The 15,154-nt window shown below is 49.0% G+C and overlaps 1 protein-coding gene across 3 annotated transcripts in view; it reads right to left on the bottom strand.

The window, feature by feature from the left end:
- LOC123749683 (NGFI-A-binding protein homolog) overlaps nt 1-15,154 on the bottom strand; it is a 359,667-nt gene that overhangs the window by 219,899 nt on the left and 124,614 nt on the right. The window lies entirely within an intron of this gene.

Below are 15,154 nucleotides of genomic sequence, written 5' to 3'. Positions count from 1 at the left end.
AGATTTATATGTGCACACACACACACACACACACGGAAAATGCACCTTACGACACTGGAAGACAGAAGACTGAGGGGAGACATGATCACTACCTACAAAATCCTCAGGGGAATTGACAGGGTAGACAAGGATAAACTATTCAACACTGGTGGTACGCGAACAAGGGGGACACAGGTGGAAGCTGAGTACCCACATGAGCCACAGAGACGTTAGAAAGAACTTTTTTCAGTGTCAGAGTAGTTAACGGATGGAATGCATTAGGCAGTGATGTGATGGAGGCTGACTCTATACACAGTTTCAAATGTAGATATGATAGAGCCCAGTAGGCTCAGGAACCTGTACACCAGTTGACTGGCGGTTGAGAGGCGGGACCAAAGAGCCAAAGGTCAACCCCCGCAAGGACAACTAGGTGAGTATAACTAGGTGAGTACAAACACCTGCAACATTCATTAACTCGCATTCATCCAAACACCGTGGCTTCCCTGATCAACCAGGTTGTGACTCATACGTCAGGCTGCGAGCAGCCGCGTCCAACAGCAGAACAGAACAGTCCAACAGTCCAGCAACCAGGAGGCCTGGTCGACGACCGGGCCGCGGGGACGCTAAGCCCCGGAAGCACCTCAAGGTAAGGTAACCTCCCTCACAACACCCACCACTTTCACCAAGAGAGCAGGCCGGCCCTAAACACAAGGGCTGAGCAATAATTAACCTGCTGCTACTATTCCTCTACTTTACTTATCTTGAGATAAGCGGACAAGAGATTAAATGAAGATGAAATTTCAGTCTTGAGAAGAACAGTAGTACCAGAGGAAAGATATACAAATATACTCAACAAAAGATTTCAGGAGAATATAGTGCATCATCAATGCTAAACAAAAGACCATAATTACTCAGCAAAATTAACTCAAAATCATCAATAAAATGTTAAATTTTTTATATAAATCAATAGCCACTAAAAGGACTAAGACAATTAAACTTAGGTAAAAATATATAAATAGTAGAATGCAACAAAAATACACACACAGTAAACAATTTATCGTAAAAAAGCCTAAAAACATACTTCGAGAAGAAAATTAGTGTATAAACAGTCAAGTTGAAGAGTTGGGCGTCCTCAACTCTACTGTTTCAGCTTCCCATGAAGTTTCCCCTCGTTCTGATATTCTTAACTATAAACAATGCTTCGTCGTTTACTTTGTCAATTCCCCTTATAATCTTCTACGTCGTTATCATGTCTCCTCTATTCCTCCTCTCCTCCAAGATTTTCATCCACACATAAATATACAGAGAAGCAACCTTGATAACGCACCAACAATTTTATGACTAATCACCGCCGCAAAAAAGGTTAGGCAGTGTTGAAATATACCCCCCCCCACCCTATACCCCCCCCCTCCGTATACCCCCCCCCACCCTATACCCCCCACCACTTTATACCCCCCCCCCACCACCCTATACCCCCCCCACCACCCTATACCCCCCCGCCCACCACCCCAAAAATGTCCTGAAATGTTTTATAGTCTAACACAGACGGAGAAAAGGCCATACTAAAAAATGTTTTTGGGGCTTAAAAATGCCTCAGGAGAATGTCAGTGTAAAAAGATTTCCGTGGTAAAAATTTTGGCCTCGGGAAAAACCTTGTAAAAATGGGCAAGAGAAGAGATCGTTTGGTGGGTTATGGCGGCCCCGGGGGACACCTGCACGCTGGGGACACCTGCACGCCGGGGACACCTGCACGCTGGGGACACCTGCACGCTGGGGACACCTGCACGCTGGGGACACCTGCACGCTGGGGACACCTGCACGCCGGGGGCACCTGCACGCCGGGGACACCTGCACGCCGGGGGCACCTGCACGCTGGGGACACCTGCACGCTGGGGACACCTGCACGCCGGGGACACCTGCACGCCGGGGACACCTGCACGCTGGGGACACCTGCACGCCGGGGGCACCTGCACGCCGGGGACACCTGCACGCTGGGGACACCTGCACGCCGGGGACACCTGCACGCTGGGGACACCTGCACGCCGGGGGCACCTGCACGCTGGGGACACCTGCACGCTGGGGACACCTGCACGCCGGGGGCACCTGCACGCCGGGGACACCTGCACGCTGGGGACACCTGCACGCCGGGGACACCTGCACGCCGGGGGCACCTGCACGCCGGGGACACCTGCACGCTGGGGACACCTGCACGCCGGGGGCACCTGCACGCTGGGGACACCTGCACGCCGGGGACACCTGCACGCTGGGGACACCTGCACGCCGGGGGCACCTGCACGCTGGGGACACCTGCACGCTGGGGACACCTGCACGCCGGGGACACCTGCACGCCGGGGACACCTGCACGCTGGGGACACCCGCACGCTGGGGACACCTACACGCTGGGGACACCTGCACGCTGGGGACACCTGCACGCCGGGGACACCTACACGCTGGGGACACCCGCACGCTGGGGACACCCGCACGCTGGGGACACCTGCACGCTGGGGACACCTGAACGCTGGGGACACCTGCACGCTGGGGACACCTACACGCTGGGGACACCTGCACGCTGGGGACACCTGCACGCCGGGGACACCTGCACGCTGGGGACACCCGCACGCTGGGGACACCCGCACGCTGGGGACACCTGCACGCCGGGGACACCTGCACGCTGGGGACACCCGCACGCCGGGGACACCTATACGCTGGGGACACCCGCACGCTGGGGACACCTGCACGCTGGGGACACCCACACGCTGGGGACACCTGCACGCTGGGGACACCCGCACGCTGGGGACACCTGCACGCCGGGGACACCTGCACGCCGGGGACACCTGCACGCCGGGGACACCCACACGCTGGGGACACCCGCACGCTGGGGACACCTGCACGCCGGGGACACCTGCACGCCGGGGACACCCGCACGCTGGGGACACCCGCACGCTGGGGACACCTGCACGCTGGGGACACCTGCACGCTGGGGACACCCGCACGCCGGGGACACCTGTACGCTGGGGACACCTGCACGCTGGGGACACCTGCACGCCGGACACACCCGCACGCCGGGGACACCTGCACGCTGAGAACACCTGCACGCTGGGGACACCTGCACGCTGAGAACACCTGCACGCTGGGGACACCTGCACGCCAGGGACACCTGCACGCTGGGGACACCTGCACGCCTTCTGCATTGCTTCTAGCAGTATGGGTTCGAGTCACTTCTGGGATGTGAGTTTTCAGTTTATATATATATATATATATATATATATATATATATATATATATATATATATATATATATATATATATATATATATATAATATGTATGTTGTTGAATATGAGGGGAAAGGGTAAGATTAATGATTCTAACGCGAATCTTCTAGATAATTATTACGTTTTTCTTCACTGTCGAGGGTAATTGAAGAATTAACTCTCCAAAGTTCATTTTTTTATTTTATTTATGGTCTGGCGCCTAGAAGCGTTTCGCAAGAGACTTCTTATATTTTCAAAGACAATTTTACATACTCTGTTTCGTGCTTATATTCTTTTTGGGTGAGGTGATATGACAGAAATTTTTTGGGTGAGTGACAGAACACAAATCAATGGGTAAAGACAATTTTACATACTCAGAACACGAATCAATGAGTACATTGCTGTTTTTTCCTTCTTGCTTCTAAGTTGGTTCGGGGTCTTGCCCACTCCAAGACCCCGAACCAACACACTGAGACGTAAGGTAAGTGTAGCGGAGTGGCTGGCGTAAGTGTCGGATGTGGAGCGATCAAGCAGTTGCGGTGTGTTGGTGAAGTGAAGGCGTGAGGTGAGCGGAGAGTTCCCACGCCCCGTGATCGGCTGTAGGTGTGTGTGTGTGTGTGTGTGTGTGTGTGTGTGTGTGTGTGTGTGTGTGTGTGTGTGTGTGTGTGTGTGTGTGTGTGTGTGTGTGTGTGTGTGTGTGTGTGTGTGTGTGTGTGTGTGTGCGTGTGTGTGTGTGTGTGTGTGTGTGTAGGTGTGTGTGTGTGTGTGTGTGTGTGTGTGTGTGTGTGTGTGTGTGTGTGTGTGTGTGTGTGTGTGTGTGTGTGTGTGTGTGTGTGTGTTGCTCTTTCGGCCCGCCTCTCAACTCTCAATCAACTGTTTACTAACTATTTTTTTTTTCCCCACACCACACACACACACCCCAGGAAGCAGCCCGTGACAGCTGACTAACTCCCAGGTACCTATTTACTGCTAGGTAACAGGGGCACTTAGGGTGAAAGAAACTTTGCCCATTTGTTTCTGCCTCGTGCGGGAATCGAACCCGCGCCACAGAATTACGAGTCCTGCGCGCTATCCACCAGGCTACGAGGCCCCTGTGTGTGTGTGTGTGTGTGTGTGTGTGTGTGTGTGTGTGTGTGTGTGTGTGTGTGTGTGTGTGTGTGTGTGTGTGTGTGTGTGTGTGTGTGTGTCTCTCTCTCTCTCTCCATGACTGCGGGTGTCTCCACTGGCACCAGTCTATCTGGGTGACTGTGCACCTTGAGGGCTGGAGCCCGTGGTCACACAGGTGCCAGCGACGGTGCTCACACTCGTGGGAGACTTGCACCACCTCCCACATGAAACACTTGGCGCAGATGGTGCTGGTTGGTGACGTAGCACTTACTACCAACACCCTTGATAGCAATTGTAAGCGCACTTTGTAGCCTACTTAGTTTGGGGGTTAGCCTTTCAGCCGCCAACAACGATTTGGACCAAATGTTATCTGACATATGTCATTCACCGCAAGTGTCATTTAGCACATGTTACGCTTCTGACACAGGTGTCATTCACCACCCGTCTTACCTGGCCCCAGGTGTCATTCAGCAGGTGTCTTACTGAGGTGCTGACACAACAGTCACATAGAAGTGCGCCTCTGGCCACGCTACAGCTCACAAGCCTTCACTAATATATCAGCGGATCAACCACAGAGCAAGGTAGAACACGACTAACATCAATGCAGCCTTGATCAATGACTTCATGGCAAGATCTTCAAGTCCTCCAAGAGTGGAGGGAGAGGCAGGCCAGGGGGCCAGATTCACGAAAGCAGTTACGCAAGCACTTACGAACGTGTACATCTTTCCTCAATCTTTGACGGCTTTGGTTACATTTATTAAACAGTTTACAAGCATGAAAACTTCCCATTCAACTGTTGTTATTGTTATAAACAGCCTCCTGGTGCTTCGGAGCTCATTAACTGTTTAATAATTGGAAACAAAGCCGCCAAAGATTGAGGAAAGATGAACACGTTCGTAAGTGCTTGCGTAAGTGCTTTCGTGAATCTGGCCCCTGGTGACCGGCGCCTGAACCACACCAAGCCACCATCAACACCTCGCCTACACAGATATCACCGCGCAGAGAAACGGGCAACACCACAAGTCACAGCCCCGCTCCTGTGGCAGGTAAGTCCACTACGGGCTCACCATAGCCGGTGCTACTTGGAACTTTTTGTTCCCAGTAGCTGAATCTTAAATAACAACAACAACGGGCAACACACAGCTACGAAAATCTTCCCAGAACACACCGGGAAAGGCTGAGGGGCCACGGAACTACCAAGTCCGCAAACAAGACAAGACAAGGCTCATCTCTGTCAGGCACTCAGGCTCATCTCTGTCAGGCACTCAGGCTCATCTCTGTCAGGCACTCAGGCTCATCTGTCAGGCACTCAGGCTCATCTCTGTCAGGCACTCAGGCTCATCTCTGTCAGGCACTCAGGCTCATCTCTGTCAGGCACTCAGGCTCATCCCTGTCAGGTACTCAGGCTCATCTCTGTCAGGTATTCAGGCTCATCTCTATCAGGCACTCAGGCTCATCTCTATCAGGCACTCAGGCTCATCCCTGTCAGGTACTCAGGCTCATCCCTGTCAGGCACTCAGGCTCATCTCTGTCAGGTACTCAGGCTCATCCCTGTCAGGCACTCAGGCTCATCCCTGTCAGGCACTCAGGCTCATCTCTGTCAGGCACTCAGGCTCATCTCTGTGAGGCACTCAGCCTCATCTCTATCAGGCACTCAGGCTCATCTCTATCAGGCACTCAGGCTCATCTCTGTGAGGCACTCAGGCTCATCTCTGTCAGGCACTCAGGCTCATCTCTATCAGGCACTCAGGCTCATCTCTGTGAGGCACTCAGGCTCATCTCTGTCAGGCACTTAGGCTCATCTCTGTCAGGCACTCAAGCTCATTAAAGCTCTATATACAACCACAACAACAGAAGCTTTTCACGTAAGGTAGTAAACCCTTGGAAACACCTATGTACAGAAGCCGTAAAGGCCAAGACACCAATACGGATTCAAACAGAACTTGAGCAAATCGTGAAGAAAGTCCTTCCATCGACTTGGCCGTGCCCGCTACTACCGTAAAGGCGGCGGCAGTCAGGTAAAACAGGTCTTACATTATAAGACACACAAGGTGAAGCTGAAGCATCAGGCAACTGTGTCTTGGTGGGAAGCTGGCCCGTAAAAGTCTCACTTTCAAAGTAGTGTTGCAGAGGCTGTAAGACTGAAGGTGTGTGTATTACACTGGTCTACGTCCACTCTACAACCTCTTGATGAGTAAACTGCTCCTTGGTAGGGGTTGGTGTTCTTCACAGGCTGCTGCTGTTACTGCTGCCGTTACAAGTGAAGCAAGCAACAGGGGGGGGGGGGTCAGTAGTGAGCCTTCGTGCATGCTTCAACATTACCAATTGAACATCACACAAACAAATGTAAACACAGCTGAGGGAAGCACCGCCCCTGCGATAACTAAAGTCGCAGTACATACTACGAGCCACGAGACCAAAGGCACGTGGGGACCCTAGAGCTCCTAATTCCAAACAGTTGGGACTGTGGGACCCCAAGGATCCTTACAGAGCAGGCGGAGCTGCCCACAACAGCCTAGCAAGCAGCCTGGGGGTACACGCTGACTGATAATGACTCGCGGATGAACAGGGGGAGCGGACGTGCAAGCACAACACTGCCTACTTATGCAATCTTTACAAAAAAAAGTCACAAATAGTAACGTGTTCCCCTAAGCGGACAAAAACCCCAAAATCCCCCCCGGGCGAGCGGGTAAAAACCAGGCAACAGCGAAAGGTTAAAATATTCGCTGTTTACCGGCACGTCACTGAAGCTGTCACCTCTTATCTGGTGGCTATATCACGCCACACACCTGCTACTGCAGCAACACCAAACCTGCAACATCAACACCATACCTGCACCACACCTGAATCAGGTCTTCATGCACACTGGCAACAAAACTACATAATACCCACACCTGTCTCATGTTCTCACCTGCACCACCGCACTCCCCTTTCAAGCGCACTTATATATATATATATATATATATATATATATATATATATATATATATATATATATATATATATATATATATATATATATATATACAAGAGAATTCCACAATGTGTACTTTTAATGCACACAAACTCTCTTTGTCTGACACACACACACACATGGACTGACCGGAGGGCGAGTTGGGATATCGAGAGAATACTCTTACTGTGTGGCCGTTCAAAACAAAGAGATGAGGGCACTGAACCAACCCCCTCCCCCACCTCCCACACGCAAAAGTTGCTACACACACACACACACACACACACACACACACACACACACACACACACACACACACACACACACATCCTTGAGGACAGGACTGGAGTAACTTCAAGTACATACACTGAAAAGGGTAAAAAAAAAGAGTACCTAGATGACAGGAGTCAAAAAGTCACTATGCGAGCTGAGAAGTGCGAGTGGTGTAGGCAGCACAAGGAGGCCTCTAAGGATTGGTACTAAGACTATACTCTCCCTCATCAATGCCAATGACGTAACTACTGGGGAAGGTTCTGTAAGACACACACACACACACTTCTAAGGGTCGTTCCTACGAGCGTCAAAAGTTGATGATTTAACCACCGCGATACATTCCTACATGACAATGTTTGTAGATGATTCAAAAGAAATTGGAAGAGTCAGGACAGATGTAGAATGTAAAATACTTTACGAAGACCTACACAATCTGCAGAGTTGGTCCGATTAATGGCTTCTGGAATTCAATACTAAGAAGTGTAAGGTAATGAACATAGTGACAAGGAAGAGAGGAACAACATGAGGGTACACAATGAACGAGAACTACCTGCCTGAAACGACTGAAGTAAAGGTGTAGGGTGTTATACCACCAAGTGTTACCCAACGGTCACATATCAGCACGACACTTTAAACTTAACACTGGCGGACATGAGAGCAGCCTTCAGCAACCCTACTAAGGAGGACAATCCTCACCACTGTACACCATTATTATTATTATTAACATCTTTATTGACAAAATTAATTACAATTTTGCCTAATCAGAGGATTTCGATTAAGTCTTATTAAAGTGAGGATAATGCTGGTATTCACTGTCACACAGGACAGAGGGTCATACACAAGACAATAGGTCTAAACTGTAGGCGGAAGTACATATATATCATGGTTACAATCAATGTTTTAATGTATGGATATGTAAAAACAACACACACAGAGATCACACTAACGTGATGCATCAAATGAACAAATCCACAAGGGCAGTGGATTAGAACTTCGGTTTCAACCCTTATAACCCTGTCGTAGCTCAGTCGATTAAAGCAGTGTCTGGGATGCTCCCAGACGCAGGTTCGAATCCTCGTCACTGCCCTTGTGGATTTGTTTATGTGAAAACAACTTTGTATTGTGCACTGCCACTGTACACCAGCTGGGGGAGACCAACCCCACACTATACTTCCCGGGATGACTTAGGATGGGATACTAAGGCGGGAGTGCAAGAGCTACACCCCAAGACGTTTCAAACATAAGCGAGACATGAAAGAAATATGTACAACACTTAGTGGAATAAAGTGTTTATACTGAATACCAATGGAACAAGATGGGCCTGGGTGGAAGCTAGAGAGCCAGAGATGTGAGAAAATGGATTTTAGCGCAAGAGTTATAGGAAAATGGAATGAAATAAACGAGGAAATAGTAGAAACCACCTTCACGCACAATTTCAAAAGTATATATGCTAAATCTGATCATTTCATTAGACGACCAGCGAATGGAAAGGCGGAGTCCAAGAGCTAAAACTCGATACTGCAGGCACAAAATGATAAGACAGAAGAGTACACACACACCATGAGTACACCTTGAACTGCTACCAATATGGATTTAAATAATTAGCATTTTTCTAGCGAGTAGAGGCGAAGCTCCCGCAGAGAATTAATCAACCAAGAGTGCATTTCAAAATGACAGGAAAAAATGCCTTAGATTTATCCAAAGACTCAATTAGTTGAAGTAGAGCGGGCTCCGGGAAAAATTCATAGCGGAATAAAACATTCTTGTTAAACACGATGTATAATATTCACGAAAACAGGATGATCGCAGGGGGCTGCTCTCCCCCTTTCCCTTCCCACCCTCACGCATGCCATCACCTCACGCATGCCACCACCTCACGCATGCCGGCACCTCACGCATGCCACCACCTCACGCATGCCGCCACCTCACGCATGCCGCCACCCCACAAATGCCACCACCTCACGCATGCCACCACCTCACGCATGCCGGCACCTCACGCATGCCACCACCTCACGCATGCCGCCACCTCACGCATGCCGCCACCCCACAAATGCCACCACCTCACGCATGCCGCCACCTCACGCATGCCGCCACCCCACAAATGCCACCATCTCACGCATGCCACCACCTCACGCATGCCGGCACCTCACGCATGCCACCACCTCACGCATGCCGGCACCTCACGCATGCCACCACCTCACGCATGCCGCCACCTCACGCATGCCGCCACCCCACGCATGCCGCCACCCCACGCATGCTACCACCCCACGCATGCCGCCACCTCACGCATGCCGCCACCTCACGCATGCCATCACCTCACGCATGCCGCCACCTCACGCATGCCATCACCTCACGCATGCCATCACCTCACGCATGCCATCACCTCACGCATGCCCCTACCTCACGCATGCCACCACCCCACACAAGCCACCACCCCACGCATGCCACCACCTCACGCATGCCCCCACCCCACGCACAAGGCATACCATCACCCCTCGAGCATGTATACAGCCATAGTCACACTCCAACACTATGGCCAACACCACAAACAAAACACACACGCACAAGGATACGAATAAAACGACACACATACACACAAACACACAAACAAATCACGCACGGCCAACGACCCCAAAGCACAAAATAGGGATAAAGACGCGAACATCCGAACACACTCAGACATGCAAAAATGCGCACCCCAGCAGCAAACACTGGCAGACCCCCGACCCATGTAGTTCAGGCGGTACAAACGTATATACATATATATTAGTACACATAGTACATATCATTATACATGGTATAAACTATTGCATTTTGTTTGGCATTCCTACAGATGACAAGACTGGTACACGGTATGTATGTATATATATATATATATATATATATATATATATATATATATATATATATATATATATATATATATATATATATATATATATATATATATATAAACGTGCAATCCACAATGACAAACTTGAGAGAAAAACAAGAGCTGTCTGTCTTTGAGCCATTCGACGACTTGTCTGAAAAAAAAAAAACAAAAAAAAAAAAAAAAACAGGTTTTGCCCATGATAACCATCTACCCCCCCCCCCCCAGACATCACCAAACCCCTCCAGACATCCCTCCCCAGACATCACCACCCGCCCCCCAGAGAAAAACTAGAGTTAAAATCCAGCGCTAGAGTAACACTTAGTTTACTTGGATGGAAAACCCCGATAAGGCGCAAAGTTAAAAAACAAAAAACAAACAAAAAAATTAGGATGTAGTTTGAGGCAGTTATAAAGAGCAACACGTGAATACTTGACAAGAGCAGAAGAACACTAGTGAGAGGAACAGGTCGGTGAGGCAGAGAGGAAGAGGAGGCAGGCAGCGGGGCGCCACACATGGGGCAAGAGGCGCAGGCAGTGGGGCTCCACACATGGGACAAGAGGCGCAGGCAGCGGGGCTCCACACATGGGACAAGAGGCGCAGGCAGTGGGGCTCCACACATGGGACAAGAGGCGCAGGCAGCGGGGCTCCACACATGGGACAAGAGGCGCAGGCAGTGGGGCTCCACACATGGGACAAGAGGCGCAGGCAGCGAGACGAGAGGAAGGAGGCGGCGGTGGAGGTGCGGTCAACAGGAGAGCGCCGACTCAACCACGGCCTCAGTATATCACTATCTATCTGCTTGTCCAGTCCACTAGTATCATCACTGTCGCTGATACACGACCATCACTCTCATCATTATCATCACCAAAGTCACCATCACCACCACCTCTGGCACTATTCCAGCTCCGTGTTGTTCAACTAGAAAAACCCTATACGCAGGCGCTGCATAGTGCAGATTTAGTCTGACATATGTAGTACAGAAGGTCCTGAAAACGTTATAATTCAGGTTGTAAGTCTGAATTATAAGTCCGGAATCCCGGGGCGTAAGTTCGAACCCTCATCACGGCCCTTGTGGATTTGTTCAGATTTCTAAATGTTGTTCCTATGCTGGGCACCTTTGCATGCATGTAAACAAGGTCTCTAGGATCAGGGAAAGATGTACAGGTTTCGTAAGTGGTTGCGTAATTGCATGATGAATCGTGGCCGTGGTTGGGTGTAATGGGTGATGATGATGATGATGATGAGGAGGTGATGGTTTAACACTGATCACTTTTGGTTTAGCACTCAGTGGGTCAAGTGTGTGACCAGCACGACACTACACACTGGTTTATGTGGTTAGGGTGCACCGATGATGTGTCTCCGGCAGCGGTGGTGACCCCCGTCACCACCCGTCACCACCCGTCACCACCACAACCACCCGTGACCACCGTCACCACCGCCCGTCACCACCAGCCCCATGTACCGTACCCGTGGAAACGGTACTTGACCCAATATTTCTCAGCAGAAGTGTATGTGTAATTGTTGACGTGGAAAGGAAACACTGTTGATCTCAAGCTGGTCCCACCACACACACTGGTCCCACCACACACACTGGTCCCACCACACACACTGGTCCCACCACACACACTGGTCCCACCACACACACTGGTCCCACCACACACACTGGTCCCACCACACACACTGGTCCCACCACACACACTGGTCCCACCACACACACTGGTCCCACCACACACACTGGTCCCACTACACACACTGGTCCCACTACACACTGGTCCCACCACCACACACTGGTCCCACCACACACACTGGTCCCACCACACACTGGTTAAGACGTCAACTGGGAGAAGAAAATGGTGGCAAAAAGCAGGAGCCAGGGTAGAGCTCAGTAAGAGCCGGCTCTTACAATGACTCATGTGTACTTAGTACTGGTTTCGTCGTCTCCAGTGTGTCTTAAAAGTTACAAGGGCAGTGGATGACAAGTCTAACTACCTAGGCCGCGCACGCCGGCTTGTGAGTATATGTCTCTTTCACACACGATTCATCTTGACCCACAAACTAAGATAAAACCTAGTATGTTGACCTCTCCCTCCTTACCCCCTTCCCACCACAAAAACTAATAATTCTGGAAAAAAAGAGTATTGGAGGCAATTGGTATTTCATTGGAATTAAGAATTTTTTTTTTAGTTCGTATTTTTGCTGCAGAGTGACTTTCAAAATTGGATCATTTGAAGCCGGCTGAAGACGTCGAGTGTCAAGTTGCGTCAAGTTGCGTCAAGCTCCGTCAAGTAGCGCAGACGGAACTCTTATGATCATGTTCCTGACCATGGAGTCATAGTCCATAAAATGACATCAGTAGCAATAACAGGTAAAGTAAGACAATGTATATTCACTTCCCTGTTAAACAGAAAGCAAAGAGTAATAGTCATGCAGACAAAGTCAAGAGCAAGCAAAGTGAGGAGCTGTGTACCCGCGGGCAGAAGCCTTGCACAACTCATTGTCATCATTCTCATATCAGATATAGGCACTTTCGTATCATTTTTTGCACTCGATACAAATATCAGCATAAAAATTTCTTCGGTAGAAGACGCCGAGAACCACAAGCCGATATCCATAAAGTCTTCGATTGGGCAACAGAAAATTACATGATGTTTGACAGCGATCAATTCCAGACACTTACGCAGTGTAAAAAGTAAAAACTTAAACGAAATACTGGACATAAGACACAATCAGATCTCCTCATAGAAGGAAAGCCACATGTAAAGGATCTGGGAATAATGAAGTCAGACACGCTAACGTTTAGTAAGCATAAGAACACAATGTAGCCTCAGCCAGGGAAATGGTGAAGTGGATTATGAGAACGTTCAAATCCAGGAATTCGACCAGAATGCTCCTACTATGCCTTCCCGACTTGTATACTGCTCGGTACTCGCTTCCCTCTTTCACAGCAAGAGGGTTCTAAAACAGAAGGGAATACAGAGAACATGTTCGGCACACATAGATACGATAAAGCACTTAAATTATTGGGGACCGTCTGAAAGCTCTCAACTGTATTCTCTAGAAAGAACCCGAAAGAAGTATCACATAATATATACATGGAAGATACTGGAGGGCCAGGTCCCAAATTTCGACAGTAAAATAACAACATACAAGTACGAACGACATGACAGGAAATGTAGGATAGAGCCGGTGAAGAACAGAGGTGCCATAGACACAACCAAGGAGCACTATCAATATCAGAGGTCCGCGACTATTCAATATTCTCCTAGAAACATAAAAAATATTGCCAGAACAAAAGTGAATGTGTTCGAGAAGGAATTAGACAAGTTGGTGCAAGAAGTGCTGGACCAACCGGGTTATAATGTTGGTCCGTAGGCCGCTCCAAGCAACAATCCGTTAGACAAAATTATCACAGTCAATTCTGGCTCCTGGCCAGATTTGGGGGGGGGGGGGTAAGAACAACCCCCAGAACCCACTCAGGCACACTTCAGATATACTCCAGGTATACTTCAGGTATACATGAGGCCCAGTTAAGTGGTCAGGAACAATCAATGCCATTGTCATTAACATTATTAGAAGTAGTAGTTTCATTATTATTAACGCGATGAGGGACCCGGCTATACCCGGGTCTCTCTTCCCACTTCCCTCCCCTCTCAATCTTCTCCCTCTCTTATCTCCCCCACCCTTCTACTTCCTCTCTCTCTCTCTCTCTCTCTCTCTCTCTCTCTCTCTCTCTCTCTCTCTCTCTCTCTCTCTCTCTCACTCTCTCTCTCTCCCTCTCTCTCTCTCTCTCCCTCTCTCTCTCTCTCTCTCTCTCTCTCTCTCTCTCTCTCTCTCTCTCTCTCTCTCTCTCTCTCACTCTCTCTCTCTCTCTCTCTCTCTCTCTCTCTCTCTCTCTCTCTCTCTCTCTCTCTCTCTCACTCTCTCTCTCTCTCTCTCTCTCTCTCTCTCTCTCTCTCTCTCTCTCACTCTCTCTCTCTCTCTCTCTCTCTCTCCCTCTCTCTCTCTCTCTCTCTCTCCCTCTCTCTCTCTCAGAAAATGTAATATTACGAAGCACTGAAAAAAACTCTTAAAAAAATATCCACAGAAAACAAATGCCCGATTTCTGACGTCATGCAAATCGCAGTGAGCGCTATAGGTGCTATAGGTGCCGATATTTCTTAAAAGCTGGCACATGGGCCGACCCCGACTGGTCTTCTACACTCCCACATACCCGCTCCCACCTCCCCCCCCCCCATGTGCGTCATCGTGGAAAGTTAGGTGAGGGAAGGTAGAAGCGTCTGGCTTCCTACTATGTACACAGACAGACATTCTATAGCTAATATTATTATTCTTGTTAATGATATTATCATCGTTTATATTACTGTAATAGTATTATCATTAGTAGGAGTAGTAGTAGTAGTAGCAATAGTAGTAGTAGTAAAAATAATATTATTACCAAATAATTAGCATAATCATTCATTATTTGTATTATTATTATTATTATTATTATTATTATTATTATTTTTATTATTATTATTACTATTGAATTGTTGACAATGTTGTGTGACACAGTTTACACCAGCTCCATCAAGGACGGAGGTTCATCTGAAAATCCGTTTCATAATACTTACACGAGTATTAAACCAAATACCCGATTTCTTCACCTTCCTTTGAAGACTATACGTAGGGTATTGTAGCAAGCTTCTCCATCATTATTATTATTATTATTAGTGTG

This window comes from Procambarus clarkii, chromosome 89, assembly GCF_040958095.1.
Source record: "Procambarus clarkii isolate CNS0578487 chromosome 89, FALCON_Pclarkii_2.0, whole genome shotgun sequence".
NCBI lineage: Eukaryota > Metazoa > Arthropoda > Malacostraca > Decapoda > Cambaridae > Procambarus > Procambarus clarkii.
Note: the sequence above shows the minus strand (reverse complement) of the source record. Positions and strands in the feature narration are given on the sequence as shown.